At 41.2% G+C, this 15,803-nt stretch overlaps 1 long non-coding RNA gene across 1 annotated transcript; it reads right to left on the reverse strand.

The window, feature by feature from the left end:
- Positions 1–28: 28 nt before the first annotated feature.
- On the reverse strand, positions 29–8,358 carry LOC116981610. The gene is made up of 3 exons (XR_004414251.1): positions 8,182–8,358; positions 7,974–8,085; positions 29–714 (listed from the first exon to the last, which is right to left on the reverse strand). It is a non-coding gene; the product is annotated as an uncharacterized LOC116981610 (long non-coding RNA).
- Between the last annotated feature and the right edge of the window lie 7,445 nt (positions 8,359–15,803).

Consider the following 15,803-nt stretch of genomic DNA (forward strand, 5'->3'; position numbering starts at 1 on the left):
AAACCAGAGCTCCCGGAGCAAACCCACGCGGTCAAGGGGGGGAACATATAAACTCCGTACAGACTGCTCCTGTGGTCAGGATCGAACCTGGGTCTCTGGCATTGTAAGTCAGCAAATCTAAAAATATAAACATAAATTGCTGGAAATAATCAGCTGGTCAGGCAGCATCTATGAATAGCGAAACAGAATTGATATTTCAAACCAAACATAGGAAAAGAGGTGAGGTTGAAAGAACACAGAGTATGTTGTCAGAGAGATTAATTGAGGAGGAATCTGAGTGCAAAGTAATAGAAGATGCAACATAAAGTGCTGGAGTAATTTGTGCAAGGGATGTGGTGCAAGGTCCTATGATATTGTCAGCACTTGAACTCCCTGCCTTCACTGATATTTGAATTATGCAGAAACCTTTCAACTGCTTACATTAACGTTGACCTCATACACAACATTTCTAGCACCTTTTCTGAATCAACTGAGAGTTGGCCTGCGTTTCTTCAGATGGAATTACTGCATCGCCTGTTTTAATTCCTTGAACAACTCTGGAGGGCTGGATGATCCACGCATGAATTGCTGTTTTTTCTCCCGTCCCATCGCTGATGGTCTCCTCGAAGAGAAGTTCCGGCATTTTGGCCTTAAAACCTCTCATACCTCCCGGAGCTTTGCCCTCATGGTACCAGTATTCACCTCTAATGAGGTAGCATTATTATCTGACCGTTTCTTTAAAAAAACAGAAATAAATATTTAGTTAGTTGGTTTATAGCCAACTGCCCAAGGTTTGGAGGGATTCACATGAATGACTGAGGGAACAACACATGATAGTTCACAAGATCACAAGTTATTGGAGTAGAATTAGGTCATTCAGCCTGTCAAGTCCACTCAGCTATTCAATCACGACTGATCTCTGCCACTTAATCCCATTTTCCTGCCTTCTCCCCATAACCCTTGACACCCATTCTAATCAAGAACTTGTCTATCACTGCCTTAAAAATATCCACTGACTTGGCCTCTGTGACATTGAGTTTGAAGATGATTACATCTTCTAAGGTGTAGAAGATAAGTAAGTAAATGAGTTACTTACAGAGGCACATAACTGTTGTACTGGAAGGAGGGAGAAGATAATAAGCAACCAAAAAAATATTAAGACTAAAGAGGATGTAAAAGCAACCAGGCATAACAGAGTATTTTGGATTTATTTTTCTTGATGAGCAACACTTTCAAAGATGAAAAAAGAGTGTAAAATTATTACATTTTTAACCAGTCTAACCTAATCAAACGTTTCATACTCTGTGAAAGCTGTTAAATATCAATCTTCTAATTTTTGAGTTATGAATCACGTTAAAACGTGTTATTTTATATATTGGCATAAAGCCCCATTTGTCACTGCTGTTTTGAACACTCCAGCAAAACGATGATGCCATACTTCTGGCATTTGTTATGTCCAACAAAAAAAAATTATATTGAAAATATTATGGAAGATAGAAAATGGCCAGGATCACAACAGTTTGTCTGGTAGTAAAAACCATGCCCAAGTTAAAACACCCCAATGATAATCAATTGCTTGAGTGTGAGCCCAGGGTGGTCACGGTGTGTGGGATGCAAGTCGTGGACATAGCCAACTGAAAATAAAATCTGGTGGATATATTAGAAGAAATATGAAAAGCAGCAGTAGAGACTGAAGTCAAACGACAATACCAAAATTCAGGCATTAGCCCTGCAACCTTTTAAAGCTTGGTGCATTCCATGCGCATTTTGTCTTTTGGAGGCGGCTTTCAGATTAGTGATAAAATGCGTTCTGGCATTAACCAGGCAGCAGTGAGCCAAGACGTACCACTCACAGGCCCAGCCAATGTGATTTTAAATATAATTGCTCTGCTCTCCTGTTTGAAACAGTTGGGAGTCTCTTTAAAGCATTTAGATCAGGGCCCTGAAATTTGAAATGAAAAATAAGCCATTAAATGAGATTAGCTTATCAACAGTTTTTAAATCTAATGACTGCTGAAGTCCAGCGATTCCAACAATAACAATTGACATGTGGACGACATTAGTCTTCAGTCTCCACAGATTTCTTCAGATCTTAATACAGACGGAAGGTGTCTTCTTAATCAGTTTGACAGATTTTCAATTAGTTTCTTCAGTTGCTGTGCTGACTTAGTTTCTGAATGATTAATGACCATGATTTTGTTCCTACTTTGCAGTAGCATTGTTGGGCTGAGGTTTGCTCTCTGTCAGGTATCAGTAATTGGACTCCCAGGTCTCTTCACAAACTATGGTCCTGAATTTTGTAGCTCGGTGCAGTTAAATTCCATCTATCTTCAGCTCTTGCGAAAAAGAATTTACATCAGTGTCTTATTACGGTTCTATTGACATCCATTTCCCTTTGCCTGTGGACTGTTTTTTTTAATCCACCATTTCTAAGTTAGTTATTGTAGTACTAAACCTCTGACCTTCGTACATAGAAGAAAGTAGTGCAAGCTTGCTAGAAGTTCTATACAGCCATGGCTCACAGGTTTGGATCACTGATCTATTTCACTTACCTGTAACATTAATACAACACACTCTTATTAACTCATCCCAGCTTCCAAAATTGGTTGAGGATACAAGAGACTGCTGATGCTGGAGTCTGAAGCAACAATCTGCTGGAAGAACTCAGTGGGTCAAGCAGCTGAAATTTCCAAAATCAGTTTACCAAACGGATCATGTTCCTCATTTGCCAGATTGTCATTGCTGGCGAGCTGTGTTGTATTTCACTTATTGTATCATGCCGGAAGAGAAGGAACGAAGTTAGGATCTCTCCACGTTCATTGTCTTTTCCTCAAATAACCTTCATAATTTGACCAGCATTCTCTATCATGTCACACAATCAGAGCTCATAAGGTCATAGTGATAGGAGCAGAATGAGGTCATTTGGCTACTCTGCCATTTATTCATGACTGATCTATCTCTCCTAACCGAATTCTCCTGCCTTCTCCCCATAACCCCTGACATCCATATTAATCAAGAATCTATCTATCTCTGCCTTAAAAATGCCTCCACAGCCTTATGTGGCAAATAATTCCACAGATTCACCACCCTCTGACTAAAGAAGTTTCACCTCATCTCCTTCCTAATTCTGAGGCCTCTAGTACTAGACTCCCACAAGTGGAAATACCCACTCCATATCCACTCTATCCAAGCACTTTCACTATTTGGCAAGTTTCAATGAGGTCTCCCCTCATCCGTCTAAACTCCAGCGAGTATAGGCCCAGTGCTGTCAAACGCTCATCATATGTTAACCCACTCATTCCTGGGATCATTCTTGTAAACCTCCTCTGGACCCTCTCCAGAGCCAGTACATCCTTCCTCAGATTTGGCGACCGAAAATGCTCACAATACTCAAAATGTGGCCTGACCAGTGCCTTTTTAAGCCTCAGCATTACATCCCTGTTTTTGTATACAAGCCCTCTTGAAATAAATGCTAGCATCGTGTTAGGGTTCTTTACTACCGATTCGACTTGCTAATTATAGGTATGTTACAAAACTTACCTTCAGCGGCGCTGTAATTCTGCCACTGGCCGTGTACGCGATATTGGTGCGTTTGAGGGGGGGGCGAGGTTAAAACGTTTTTTTTTCCCCGACCTGGTCCTGAATTGTATTTGTTGGAGTGCAAGATTTTGCTAGAGATTCGTTCCTACGGCCGTTCTGTGTGTTTTTAAAAAAAATTCACCCGACAAGTTAATCGCTGGAATGATTTTAAAATCAGCTTCTGAAGCCGTCAATGCCGACAACTGGGACGGATTTTATGGAGGACCAGGTAAAAGAAAGTAGTTTATTTTTATGTATAAAAGTGTTGCTTAAGATGTATTTAATTCACATTTTAAGTTGTGAAACGGTGATTTCCCCCCCCGAAGAACCGGCAGTGTATTTGCTGCAGATATGGGGGTATAAATTCACCGCATCTGAACGTTCTAAATGGTCCCGTTCCAGTAAAACCCATTCGCAAGCTGATTTAAATGGCCATTAATTTACAGGTATTAAACATTAAATTCCTTCCATTTGGCCTATAAACCCATGACAATGAGATTTTAAAATTATGTTATATTCTGAATTATTGTGTGAATGTTATTTGGACACTTAGGCTATTTAAAAATGTTAATCTATTCTTAAGAAATGGATAGATGTTTAGATCTAGTAATTGAATTTTGTAATTAGCTACAATTAGGTAACTAACTAATTATATGCTTTAATTTCAAGTTATCTAAGTAAGATTGTTTCATATTTGTTTCAGAATGCTTCAATCTATAATAACTGAAAATTTCTTTCAGTTCTCTTAAATTTTAAGAAAGTTATCGGCCTTTAAATGTTCTCGATCACAGCTTTTGTGTTAAGCCAATGAAAAAGCAATAGGGAACAAGATGCCAATTTCCGAGTATGAAAATGGCCATAACATTTTTAATACTGAAGATATGAAAGTGAATTAGGTGTCAAATTAAACTTCTTTTTATGCTTTATCTGATGGGATAAATTAAAGACTTGATTTTTAAAATCTCCAAATTTTGTAACATTGCTACTAATTAACTTTTTGGGAATCCTGCACCAGCACTCCCATGTCCTTTTGCACGTCTGATTTTTGGATTCTCTCCCGATTTGGAAAATAGTCTACTACCAAAAGTTTATTCCTACTACTAAAATGCATGACTCCACACTTTGCTACACTATATTCCATCAGCCACTTCTCTGCCCACTCTCCCAACTTGTCCAAGTCTCTCTGCAGAGTCCCTGCTTTCTCTACACCACCTGCCCCTCCACCTATTTTTGTATCATCCACAAACTTGACCATAAAGCCTTCAATCCTCTCGTCCAAATCATTAATATACATTAATATGCAACGCAAAGAGTAGTGGCCCCAATACCTACCCTGTGGAACTCCGATCTGTCTCGGTAAGCTCATGCCTCATAGCTTATTTAACATTGCTGCTCTAACTTAAATGCTGGAGTAAGTAACTGTTCACTCTCTGATGAAGTCTCATTGGGATAGACATGGTGCAAGGTTTTGTGCTGATTCTGTTGTAAAGTTAAATTATGTTTAAACTGTAATTCAAGTCCATAGAGCTGTTTTTACATCATATCCATTGATATCTTTGGCTATCCAGAATCTTTCAATGTTAGATTGAACAATTGACTGAGCATCAGTTGCCATTTGAGGAATAGAGTTGCAAACCTGAACCATCTTCGGCAGGCAGAATTATTCTGTAACTTCACACCACAAAGGCCTGTTTCCAGTTTTTTAATATAGACTTTTCACCTGGTACTGAAGTCCTGGGTGAGTGCAAATGGCCTTTTTTAATCTCATCTATCAGTTCTCCTGAATAGCATGAATACTTCAATTGACTTTTTCATTTCCAAGGAGTACATGAATTTATGTAAAACACAATACTGAATTAACCCTGGCAATTAAAGTATCATTCTTTTACATGTACAATTCATTCTCCAGTGCCATGAGACACTTCCTTAGTTGGCTGCCCCAGCAGTGATTCAACCATGCAAGCCTTGGCTGTACAGAACATCTATCAAGCTTGGACTGCAGTCCTCTATAAACCAAGGTCAGAAGTTTGGAGGCCTTTTTGACTATTTCCTTTACTCAGTATTAAGGACTTTGAGTGAAAATGAAATAAATGCAAGTCAAGGGCAAAACGCTTCTTTAGCTGGAGCCATACTTCACATGTGGTTGTTGCAAGTCACGAATGTCATGCCAATGATATCACTGCAGGCATTCCTCAACATAGTCCTAACCCAACAACCTTCAGCTGCCTTATCAATGACCTTCCTTCCATCAGAAGTGGGGATGTTGCTGATGATTGCATAATTTTCAATTATTTTTGCCACTCCAGGGGTGTTCATGACTTCATCCAATAGACCAACACACGGCCCATCCTCCCTTCCATTAACTCCATCTACACTTCTCTCTGCCTCGGCAAGGTCGCCAGCATAATAATCAAGGACCACTTTCATCCCTGTCATTCAAACTTCTCCCCCCTCCCATTAGGCAGGAGATACTGAAGTTTGAAAATGCATACCTCCAGATTCAGGAACAGTTTCTCCCCAGTTGTTATCAGACAACTAAACTGTTCTCTCATCAGCTAGTGCAGCCTTGACCTCCCATCTACATCATTGGAGACCTTTGAACAATCTTTCACTAGACATTTTCAGACTTCAAAGTAATATCTTGCACTGGATGTTGTATCCTTTATCCTTTATCAGTGCACTGTGGACAGCTTGATTGTATTCATGTATAGTCTTTTCTCTGACTGGATAGCACAAAAACAAAAGCTTTTCACTGTACCTCGGTACACTTGACAGTAATAAACCAAACTATACATTAAGGCATGGGCTTAATGAGTTGCAAATTATATTCATGTTATATGTGTCAATCACTCACCATCCCTCACAAGAGAGAGTCTAACCATCTTTATTATTCAACGCTATTACGTTCATTAACTCTCTCACCATCAACATCTTAAGGTAGACAAAAATGCTGGAGAAACTCAACGGGTGAGGCAGCATCTATGGAGCGAAGGAAATAGGCAACTTTTCTGGTCGAGACCCTTCTTCAGACCCTTCTTCGGTATTCATCAACATCTTAAGAATCACCCTGGACCAGAAACTTAACTGGACAAGGCACATAAACAAAAAACACAAAGTGCTGGAGTAACTCAATAGGTCAGGCAGTATCTCTCGAGAACATGCATAGGCAACATTTCATGTAGGGACCCTTCTCTCATAAACCTTATGGCTACAAGAGCAGATCAAAGGCTGTGTATTCCATGCCAAATGCCACCCCTTCTGACACTCAGAAGCTTTTCCACCATCTACAAGCCATTGATCACCCAGAGGGTTAAATTCTCCCTTTCTGCCCAGATGGTTTAGAAATGTAACTACATGCATGAAACATTACGATCAAGTAATCCGATTGATTAACACAATCCACAGGCTTAAATATTCACACCGCTGGGCCTAGCGTGATTGCACTGTGCATCCACTATTAAATGCACTGCAGCAACTTGCCAACATTTTTTGGACAGTTCCTTCTAAACCTGCATCTTCCACTATCCATATATTTATCTTTGTTCCAATGATTATGAATATCACTTCTGAAATTCCTTTAATTAAAGTCAGTGGTTCCAATCAAGGATACATTTTCAAGCATACCTGTACATCTCTTTTCTGTGAGCAGAAATGAGATTGCATTATTTTGTTACAAAACTTTACAAGCTTCTCTGTTAAATCTTGTTGAATTTCTTATAAATCTGACCACTCGGCCCTTTATTTTTATTTCATCAATATTCTTATACATCCTTCCCATATATTGAGCATATTCCAATATCAGCCTCGGATGTAGTGTACATCCTTGTATTTCCATATTACTTATTCCAGTTTATTCTTTCCACACATTGACCTGCCTGTTTCTTTTTCACCAGATGCTCCTGACCCATTGAGTTACTCCAGTACTTGCTGAATTGTTCATGTTTATGGAGTGAGCTGTCAGTATTACTGATAAATTCAATTTATACAGGACCCTTAACACAGCAACAAGAGTCCAAGGCATTTCACAAAATATTATCAATCAGGATGTAGACATGGGGGACCAGACTGAGGAAGGGTCCCGATCCAAAACATCACTTATCCACGTTCTCCAGAAATGCTGCCAGATCCGCTGAGTAACTGAGTAACTCCAGCATTTTGAGTCTTTTTATTATTATCAAATAAATATCTGATTTAAGGAGAAACTGCTATTGAAATAGGTGTTCAAAAATGCTGGAGAAACTCAGCGGGTGCAGCAGCATCTATGGAGCGAAGGATATAGGCAACGTTTCGGGCCGAAACCCTTCTTCAGAAATAAGTGTTGCAGGACTTCTTAATGAAGGAAATGGACATAGAAAGGTAGAGAGGGCTTAAATGGGTATAATAACATAAGAACCATGTACAGGATTAGACCATACCGTGCTTTGTACCTATTCCACCATTCAGTTACTCATCCTGTAGATTAACCACAATCTTCTTTCTGATTAGTGTATCCTCTGATTCTCTTGGTGTTCAAAATCTTTTTGATCCCTGCATTAAAGTGACAAAGCAACAACAGTTCTGAAGTTAACAATCATTTATAGAATTTTTTTTTTCTTAACTTGATCTGAATGGGCAATTCCTAACCTTAAGATTGTGTAGCCTTTTCCTCAAGAAACAATCCTCTCAGCATCATCTTTTCAATCCCTCTCAGAATTGAACGTCTCAATCAGATCAAATAATTTTCCTCTAAATCCTGTTGAATCCAATGTAATCTGGCTCAAATTCTCTTCAGAAGACAACATTCTTAATGTAGGAATAAATCAAAAGACTGACTTCAACACAAGTACATCCTACTTTTGATGCGGAGACCAGAACTATGCATGGTATTCCCTAAAATATTGGTCACATGCATAGATGTTGTGGAATCATATATCAAACAAAACATTCAGAATAAGAGTGGTGGGAGGAAAAATTACTGGGAAGCTATTTTTTTTAAAGGAAAGACCAAAAAGTAGTTCCCCAGCAATTTCAGTGATAAGGTTAATAAATTGGTCAGTCCACCATTTCACATCCTTGTCAGTTTTACTCTCTTTTGCGTTCAGTGTTCGAGGTATAAAAACTGTATCTCACTATGCGGCATGCAGATTTAGACTAAAAACTCCCCAAGCTAGATGACCTGAGAAGTTAACTGGTCTTCCATTATGTCTTGGTTATGTTAAACAATAATATAGAAGTAGTAGCAATGAAGGAGAGTGTTTCTCCACATTTAAACATCTCCTCTGCATAATCTAAACATCTCCTCTGCATTCCCCTGTTTGATGAGGAGAGTAGTGTGGGCGCTACAAGGATTGTGTTGTGCTGTGATACCAGTCTCACAATTGTATTACACTATTTCATTGATAATCAGCTACTTCAATCCGTGTTGGCAAGGAATGAGGGAGCCTTTGAAATTGACCATTGTGTCCCACATGGTAACATTCCATGGGTTGTCATAGGAACAATGCCTGGGGCTTTCTTTGTTCATAAATGTAATAAATGTTGCTTTATGGAGAAGACGTAAATATAATATTGCAGTCACATCTACATGCTTTGCTAAGTTATTTATTCTCAAAGCATTGCCCACATGGAATACATCACTGACCTTTAACTTACGCCTTTCACTAATTTATTATAGAACTCATTAGTTGCCATGATTTTTGTTAATAAAAATAGCACTTATTTGCCGTTTCCTACTCCAAATGCTTTGACAATGATGCAAATAAAGCCTTAAGTTAGCTGTCTGCTTATATCCTTTTCACAGTAAATCGCGAGTGGTCCAGAGACTGAGTTAATACAGAGTTCTTGACTACCCATCATGGTTATGTGTGTGGACCTGTCATACATACACAGTGCTGGTTGCTTCATTGAAAGTGCAGTTGTGTTAGTGTAATGGTGTTGGTGCACATTACGGTGGTTAGTGCATAAATACTTCTGTGGCGGCGCGGCTCTGGCTGCAGCGGCTCACCGGCAGTCCTGTTTGTTTTGTGTTTTTTGTGTTGTTTATTTCGTTTTGGTTAGTCTAGTTTTGGTTTTTAGTTTGTGTTTGGGGGGGGGAGGGTTGAAACGGGGCTTGCTGTCTCTCCCTGCGGGGGAATGCGACTTTTTTGTCGTATTCCCCTTCTCTGCCTCCGTCTGCGCAGAGGCCTAATGGTGGAGCTGGCGACCTCGAGGCTCAGGAGGCAGAGCCCGCCAGGACTCGCCCTGAGCTCGCTCCTGTGAGGGCGGCCCGGCTCGGGGCTGGAACAGTGCTTCCGTGAGGGGCTGTGACGCTCCCGGGAGGGCGGCCTGGCCCGAGGAAGGAACGGTGCTCCCGTCGGAGTGGCCGAGCTCGGGGAGGTACGGCGTTCCCAGCCCGAGGGAGGAGCGGCGCCCAAGTCGGGGCGGCCCAGCCCGAGGGAGGTACGGCGCCCATGTCGGGGCGGCCCAGCCCGAGGGAGGTACGACGCCCATGTCGGGGCGGCCCAGCCCGAGGGAGGTACGGCGCCCATGTCGGGGCAGCCCAGCCCGAGGGAGGTACGGCGCCCATGTCGGGGCGGCCCAGCCCATGTCGGGGCGGCCTGGCGTGGGGCTGAGACGGCAACGGTACTCACGTGGGGGCGATCCGGCTCGGGGCTGGAACGGTGCTCCGGTGGCTGGGACGGTGTTGGCCTGAGTTCGGGGTTCGGCCGCGGGCCAGCGGCTGCGTCAGCAGGACTGGTGGGCGGCAGCTTCGACCACCCCGGGGTGCGGTGATTGCGCCGCGGGACAGTTTTTAACATCACCCGGTGGGGTATCGCCTCAGCGCAGAGGGAGAAGAGGAGGGAAGAGACTGCAGCCCTAAGACTTTTGCCTCCATCACAGTGAGGAGATGCTGGGTGGACTCACTGTGGTGGATGTTAATATGTGTTTATTGTTGTTTTTTATTGTATTGTATTGTATTGTATGTATGACTGCTGCAATGTCATTCAGACTTCGGTCTGAATGACAATAAAGCCTATCTAATCTAATCTAATCTAACCAATGGTTGCACGGTCAAAGGGGAGGTATCAAATCAACAGAAGTCTGACTGTAAGGTCTCATTTCAAGCGTCAGGAGTCAAGAGTGTTTCATTGTTATATGTCTGAAATGGAACAATGAAATTCTTACTTGCAGCAGCACAACAGATATGTAAACATCAGACTCTGTGAAACCCATAGTATATACCAAAAAAAGGATCAATATATTAAAAAAAATAAACAGACACATAAATTAAAAATTAATAGTGCAAAAGTTGGATGTCAGGATCATGATGGAATATTCTCCACTTGCCTTTCAGAACATCCAGGACAAAACTACCTGCTTAACACATACTCCACCACCACTAATTTCAGCTATCCCCGATGGATCACAGCTGTCGAATGTACGCTCTACGAAATGCACCATGGTTACAAAACAGGCACCTCCCAAACCCCAGCCAAGATTACCACCTGCAGTTCCCTTCAAGTCATACCCCATCGTAAACATAGAAACATAGAAAATAGGTTCAGGAGTAGGCCATTCGGCCTTTGAGCCAGTACCGCCATCCAATATGATCATGGCTGATTCCATGAGCCCTAAGAGATCTAACTCTTTCTTGAAAACATCCAGTGAATTGGTCTCCACTGCCCTCTGTGGCAGAGAATTTCACAGATTCACAACTCTCTTTCTCATCTCTGTCCTAAATGGCCTACCCCTTATCCTTAAACTGTGAGCCCTGGTTCTGGACTCCTCCAACATCAGGAACATTTTTCCTGCATCTCGCCTGTCCAATCCCTTAAGAATGTTATATGTTTCGAGAAGATACCCACTCATCCTTCCAAATTCCAATGAATATAAGCCCATTCAATCCATTCTTTAACATCGTAACATGGGAAAAAATCAATAATGTTAATTGGCACAATCTTAAAACTCCATATTCAGAAATGTTTGGAAGAGCCTTCACCAGAAGGAAAGGAAGCACTACCACCTTCTCAAAGCAATTAAGGATGGTAGATTAATCAATCACAATCACAATAATACTTTATTAACCAAGTATGTTTTGCAACATACGATGAATTTCATTTGCCAAGTCAGTCGTACAAATAAATAGCAACGGAACACACAAAATACATTTTAACATAAACATCCACCACAGTGACTCCTCCACATTCCTCACTGTGATGGAAGGCGAAAAAAAGTTCTAATCTCTTTCCTTCTTTGCTCTCCCGCGGTCGGAGGCCTTGAGCCCTCCGTTGACGGGACAATCTTGACTACCGTAGCCAGCGGCGTTTGGGCCCTCCGCATCAGGGCGATCAGCTCCTGCATTGGAGGGATGTCAGCTCCCTCTGTACCGGCGACCGGACCCCGCGTCAGGGCTGGTCGAGCCTCTGCATCATTGGAGCTTCCCGACTCAGCCTCTCCCGAGACTGCGAGCTCGCGATGGTAAAGTCCGCAGGCCGTGGTTGGAGCTATCCCAGGCAAGGGATCGGCCTCGATGTTAAGTCCACGTGGGGCTCAAAGTCAGTCCGAGGAGAACTCCAATTCCATCGATGTTAGGCTGCAGAGCGACCGGAGATACGATCCGGAAAACAAGCGCATCTCCGGCAAGGTAAGAAAGTGAAAAAAAGTTTACCCCAACCCCCTCCCCCTCCCCTAAATAAAACAAACCGGAGAACATTTACACTTTTAACACACACTAACATTTTTTTTAAAAGACGAAAAAACAGACAGACTGTTGGCGGGGCTGCCAATCGTGCGGCGTCCCTGGTGGTCATGTCAATGCCGATCATGTCAACAATGTCTATATCCTGGGAAATTAATGACTAAAATGAAAAATCCATCATCACATACCTTTGTTATTCACTATTACTGTATCAATTTTTAGCAACCAACTCTCAGAGTGCCTCAAACTTCAATGCAAATAACTCGTGAACTAAAAATAAATCAAAAGCATGCAACTGAAATCCAACAATGATCGAGTTGTTAATGAAGAATGAATTATAATATAACTAAATAAAAATAAACAGCATTGGGAAGCAATCAAAACACTCAATATAGTTGAAATCCTTTACATCACCATCTTTCTCAGTTATTGAAGTTGCCATACTTGCTAGTGCAAACCATGCGATATACTGTATAGTGCTGACAGTATGCTGCTTCCGCCTCCAAACTTTGTTCCATTGATTTCACAGAAATGGATTTTGGAAAGCTGAGAACAATGTGTTTAAGGATATCGTCCAGATATTAATTTCAAGACAAATGACTTTGCTGCATATTTTAGCATTTGCTCACTGAGACCTTGCCTGATTATTACCTATCAGTAGATTAAATCCCAGATATAAATAGATCAATAACCCAGTCTTGTTATGCTTTGTGTATGAGAAATGCCAATCTTTCAGATAGATGCCGAGAATCTATAATAAACATTTGCTCTTTAACACAATTTATTAATAATCCCAGCTTGTTGAAATGACTCAATAAATGAGCACCAGTAAATTATTTGGAAAGGTGTAGGACAACAGTCACTGTAATGCTCGTTCTTAAACGGACAACTCCACATCCGCTACAATATGGTAATTGCTGTCACTATTGAGGGTCAATATGTTGAACCAATTCAAGATCCAAGAGCTTTCACTTCAATTTGGCCATCCTTAAGTCCAAAACTCCAGTAAACTGGCTTACTAAAGAATCACATCTTATGCTTGCAATTTAATTTAGTATAATTCCCCTTTCCCCCTTTTTGCCTCCTTATTTTTCTTCAGATTGATTTTCCACCTATGTCCATGAAGCAATCTCAAAGGACAAAGGACAAAGAATCAATTGGTGCAGTGAAATTTGAGTTACCATGCAGTACACAAATAAGATAAACACAACACTATAGAATTTAACATAAAACATAAAACATCCCCCACAGCAAAATCAACGTTTCCCAATGTGAGGGAAGGCAAGAAAAGTCCAGTCCTCTTCCTCTTGTTCACCCGTGGTCGCCGCAACGGCGGCCCGATGTTCAGGCCCTCTCGTCGGATGGTGGTACTCCGGCGTCTGAAGAACACAGCGGTTTGGAGTTAAAGACCGCGGCTCCTGAAGTCCACAGAAACATAGAAAATAGGTGCAGGAATAGGCCATTCAGCCCTTTGAGTTGACCATAATTCAATATGATCATGGCAGATCATCCAAAATCAGTACCCCGTTCCTGCTTTCTCCCCATATCCCTTGATTCAGTTAGCCCTAAGAGCTATATCTCTCTTGAATACATAATAAGAGAAGATAATATAATCTTATAATTTATCTTATAATATCATATTATATCATAATATAAGATAATATGAATACATAATAAGGAACTGTTTCACCAATTATTACTATCCTTGTTTTAATAAGATTGGGTTTCTGAAAGTCCACAGGAAATATGTCGTTACTTGGCGATGGTTACTTGGGCCATTAACTTCCACTTCTATCATAGTTACTACAGCCGATTGGGAGAATGTTGTGGAATTGACTGATTGAATGAAGGCAGTGACTAAAGATGGGCCACATCTAAGCAAAGTACTCAATAGATTTTGTGTCAGCCTAGCCGAAAAAATAAGTCAACATGAACTGACAGCAGTTGCTTCGAATGACCGTGCATTCCCTGTACCATAAAAACACGTAATTTGTTGCTGTTGCATTTGTCACCACTATGATATATAATGCCATTATCCTGCAGAGATATACTTGTATCTTTATACAGTGTAGATTAAGTAAAATAATTAAATATTTGAACAGGTGTTTTTGAAAGTTCTTTTAGCTTCAATTTGATTTGTTGAAATTTGATGCTATCTTGAAGCTTGGTGCTGTGTTCATTAGCTGCATGAAATGATATAGAATCTGTTTCAATGTATTTGACAGGATAAATTGCATAGAATAGAGTGTTATTGAAAATAGTAATGAAGTTAGGAAACTATCAGTGGAAAAAGATAGGCGGTTGAAGTAACAGGAAATTAAGTCCTTTAATGCAAAACCGCAGAAAACTAAATAATCCACAAAGTCATGCCATATCTTTTGTTTCAAGTGGCAGTTTAATTTATAATAAATTAAATCTATCCATCCAGCTTGGGTGAACAAAGTGTAGCTATGTTGTTTTCTGTGGTAATTAATGGAAAATAAATTGCAAGCCATCGAAGGGACCAACACAAAAGCTGGAGTAACTCGGCGGGTCAGGCACCATCTCTGGGGAAAAGGAATAGGACATGCTTCAGCTCGGAACCCTTCTTCAGATGCATCAAAGGATCTACTAGAGTCGCTGCCTCAAAAAGGCAGCCATCAAGGACCCACACCGCCTTGGCCACATGCTCATTTTACTCCTGACATCGGGAAGAAGACATAGGAGCCTGAAAACTGTCCAGGTTCAGGAGCAGCTTCTTCCTAACAACCATCAAACTATTGAACATGACGAAATCCAACTAAACCCCTAACTATGAACTACCTTGATTGCACTAGGGACTTGGGGCTTTCTTTTTGTCTTTGCACTATATTGTTTTTTTAATATATTGAACTTCTTTATGTCATTTAATATGATGTCCACTGTGTACTGTTCACATATCTGGGATGCTGCTGCACGTAAAAATATAATTGTTTCATTTCAGGACAATAAAACACTTCCGTCACTCCAAAAAGAGTTTGGTCCCCAGGATTTATATAAATTGGTTGCTTGTGGTGCATCCGCAGGTCGCTAACTAGAGAAGTAGATACCATTTGGCAGTTTTTAGTCATCTTCATGTGAACCTGGATAAGGGTGGGCAGATTGAGAAGATGGGGATGTGATCTGATGTGGGTGTACATTGAAAGGGAAGGCGGGCGATGGTGAAAGGCTGAGCAAGGTGCTACAATAATAACCAGAATAGACATAAAGTGCTGCCGTAACTTAGTGGATGAGGCTGAATCTCTGGAAAGGTGACGTTTTGGATCGATAGCCTTCTTGGGACTGATTGTGTGGGGTAGGGGGGGGGGAAGGAAAACTGCAAGAGAGGAGGGGAAGGACAAAACCTGGCAAGTGGTAGTTGGATACAGGATGGAGGTGTGGGGGTTGATAGCCAGATGGTTGTACCAAAGCCATGACCTCCATGACCACGCGGGTTTTCTCCGAGATCTTCGGTTTCCTCCCACACTCCAAAGACGTACAGGTTTGTAGTTTGATTGGTTTTGTATAAATGTAAATTGTCCCTAATGTGTGTAGGATAGTTTTAATATGCGGGGATTGCTGGTTGGTGAGG

This window comes from Amblyraja radiata, chromosome 15, assembly GCF_010909765.2.
Source record: "Amblyraja radiata isolate CabotCenter1 chromosome 15, sAmbRad1.1.pri, whole genome shotgun sequence".
In the NCBI taxonomy this organism is placed as follows: domain Eukaryota; kingdom Metazoa; phylum Chordata; class Chondrichthyes; order Rajiformes; family Rajidae; genus Amblyraja; species Amblyraja radiata.